This window comes from Prosopis cineraria, unplaced genomic scaffold (genome assembly GCF_029017545.1).
Source record: "Prosopis cineraria cultivar Desert tree isolate PC_DT_omini unplaced genomic scaffold, ASM2901754v1 PC11, whole genome shotgun sequence".
Lineage (NCBI taxonomy): Eukaryota > Viridiplantae > Streptophyta > Magnoliopsida > Fabales > Fabaceae > Prosopis > Prosopis cineraria.
Window position 1 is genome coordinate 21,301,784 of NW_026555342.1, and position 3,431 is coordinate 21,305,214.

A 3,431-nucleotide genomic window follows, 5' to 3' on the forward strand; every position below is an offset into this window, starting at 1 on the left:
CACAACTAAAAAAGTATCAACCAGATCCTTCCCATATAATTGAACCCGAGGAAATTGAACTCAGGGAGAATTTGACATTCAGAGCTGAACCAAAAGGATTATGGATTATAAGGACAAGCAATTAAGAAATAAGACCATTAGATTGGTTAAAGTAATCTGGAAGAGCACAACTCCAGGTGATGTTACGTGGGAGACCGAGGACAGTATGCGACGTGATTATCCTCGTCTTTTTGATTAAGTGAGTAGTTAATAGTTATTAATTTTAAATTTTGAGGACAAAATTTCTAAAAGGAGGGGAGAATTGTAACATCCCAATTTAAATTTTAATAGTTAATTTGGGTTAATAAAAATTTTGAAAAGTATTATTAAATTATATTATAAAAAAAGGTATGAAAAAAAAAATAAAAAAAAATAAAAAAATAAAAATAAAAAAAATAAAAAAAAAAATAATAATAATAAATAAAAAATAAAATATTATTAAATTATTATTATTATTATAATAAAAAGAAAGAAAGGAAAAGAAAGGAAGAAGAAGAAGAAAGCGAATTTGCTTCGTCCGCCGCCTCAACAGTAACAATAATAAAATAATAATAAAAAGAAAAGAAGAAGAAGAGAGAGAAAATAATTAAAAAAAAAATGTGGGACCCACTGAATTTTTATAAAAACTCACCTGTTCCTTCATTTCTTCATTCCTTCTTTCGTGCGTGAGCTTCGGCAGAGAGAGCATCTGTGAGCCAAATTCACCGGTGCTGGGTTTTAAGGTAAGAGTTTTTAATAGGATATTTAGGGTGTGATTTTAAGCTTTTCAAGACTAAGTAAGTGTTCTAAAAATTTTCTTAGTCATCCTTCTTCTTTAGTTTCTGAGCTTGTAGTGGTAGAAAATTTAAGATCTGAAAGAGGGATGAATTTATGTTGAATAAATATGGTTTTTGAGGTTGTCAGTAGTATAATAAATGTTATAGAGTATAAATTTGTTAATGATCTTTGAATTTATGGCTTATGGATCAAATTTTAAACTAGATCTGAAAATATATGTTGATTTATTGAGGTTTAGATGATTATTTGGGATGAGAAATGAATTATTATAGCTATAGGATTATGATTCTAAGCTAGAGACTTAATTTTTAATTTTTGGGTATTTTAGGTACGAATTTATGAAATAAAAAGAAAATTTTGATAATAAAAATTAATTTAGAAGTTGATTTTTAGATTATCAATGTTTATTGATAATTAAAAGAGGAGTTAAAATTTTACTTAATAGTATTAACTATAGATTTGTATTAAGATTGAAATTAGGAATTATGTTATATTTTTAATTCTATTATTAGAATTATTTTATTAGTTTCAAAAATTGAAACTAATATTTATAAATAATATGTTATTTGTAGATTGTATTACTGGTGAAGATTGTGGTGAGAGAGAAATTTTAAGGAATAATTTATTGAAAAAGCCACAAGGTAACCATGCTTTTAATTTGTGATTAGTGTTACTTCATGTTAATTGGGTGATTATTGAGAAAATTATGAATTTTGTAATATTGTATAATTGTGCAATATTATTATGAATTTGTTTAATTATTTGGGAGGTGTTGGGAGACTTGCTATTATGTTGTATTTATGTGCCACGTGGTACGCCCCTATTGGAGCTCAATAGGTGGTTTGTAAGGACTCGGGCTAATCTACCTTTGGCCGGGTAATTTAGCACCGAGTGAGGGCTACGGCTCGAGGTTAATGGAGGGATATAAGGATGGTTGTTTGTGTGTATTGTAATATTTCTTATATTTGTTGGAATTACATTATTTTTAATTCTCACTTAGGAAGCACACACTTAACTGTTTGTATACACTATCATAAATTGGCTTTGGTTACTGGGACTTTTGAGTCTCATTATGTGGTTAACAATTTTCAGGAGAAGAGCCACGAGTGACACGTGGAGGAGTCCCAGAGGCTTAGTGGTATAGATCCACTGTCTCTTTTGGGTATTTAATTTATGATTTATAATGTGTTATATTGCCAATATTAGGGCTTTTTGTTTATTGTCAATTATATGAATATATAAATGTAATCATGCCTTTCAAACTATTTCTATTTTTAGTACAATTTGGATGACTGTAATTTTAATATTTGGTTTACTTTGGATTAGTTAAAATGGCATGATTATAAGGCCAAATAACTGGCTTGTGTTGAAAATTGACTAAATTGCTTATTTTACTTGTTGGGAGTATAAGGATGGACAAATGTGATTTAGTTTATTTGTTGGGAGTATAAGGATGGACAAATGTGATTTAGCCTAATGGCATGTGGGAGGTAAAAATTTATCTGAAATGTTAATTATAAAATATTTTATATTGAAATTATTGATATAAAAATGTGTTGGGTGGCTGTAACCCAACTATGGTTGAGTTAAATTATTTAAAAAAAAAATTTTGGTGTGTTACATATAGAGTTGTATTACCTCCACAGATTGCAGGTATCCATAATGTGTTCCACGTATCACAGTTAAAGAAGTACAACCCGGATCCCTCCCATGTTATTGAACTTGAAGAAGTGGAATTGAGGGAGAATTTGACCTTTAGACCGAACCGGAGCGAATTGAGGACTTTAAGGACAAACAACTACGCAATAAGACCATCCGACTTGTGAAGGTGATTTGGAAGCGTGGAGCCCTAGGTGATGCTACTTGGGAGACCGAGAAGAGTATGAGGCGAGATTATCCACATTTATTTGCTTAGGTACATAGTTTCTAAGCTTATCTATTAAATTTTAAGGACAAAATTTCTAAAAGGAGGGGAGAATTGTAACATCCTGATTTTTATATAATAAAGAAATTGTGGAAATTTAGGTTTTGAGGAAAAAAATGATAATAATAAGAATTTATATTATTTGAGGTTATTTAGAAATAATATTATGATTAGGTATTTAATTATGAATTTAAAAATCTAAATTTAAAACCACATAAGCAATATTTAGTTAAGATATAATACATAAATAATTTTTTTTTATGTGTGTGTTAAAAAAAAGAGAAGGTAGAAGGAACAAAAAAAAGGGGGGTGGAAGGTTGTTGTTTCTAAGTCGTGGAAGGTTGTTGTTTCTAAGTCCCACATTGATAGATGAGGGAAGAGAAGAGGTGCCTTCATGTATAAAAAGGAGGGGGTGTGTGCATTAGAAAGCATGAGAGGCTAAGATGCAATTTAGAGGAAATTGCAACTTTTGGCCCAAAGGTTTGAATAATTAAATTAAAACCTATAGTTTTTTTAATATAATTTTGGGACTCACAATCCCATTTTTATATTATTTTCCTCTCTTCCTCTCACGTTGCTCGGCGTTTTCTCGCAAGGGGAGATTATTTTCTTTTTCTTCAGGTATATTCTAACTTTCCTGTTTAGATTAGCATTTAAAAATTTATTTAATTACAAAATTAATTTTATAGTT

The 3,431-nt window shown here is 29.5% G+C and overlaps 1 long non-coding RNA gene across 2 annotated transcripts; it reads left to right on the plus strand.

Moving 5' to 3' along the window:
* The first annotated feature begins 709 nt into the window (after window positions 1-709).
* On the plus strand, window positions 710-2,120 carry LOC129285549 (uncharacterized). Of its 2 annotated transcripts, none has more exons than XR_008587243.1 (2): window positions 710-761; window positions 1,909-2,120. It is a non-coding gene; the product is annotated as an uncharacterized LOC129285549 (long non-coding RNA). The 2 variants fall into 2 exon arrangements; XR_008587244.1 differs by lacking the exon at window positions 710-761 and adding an exon at window positions 1,384-1,457.
* Window positions 2,121-3,431: the final 1,311 nt, after the last annotated feature.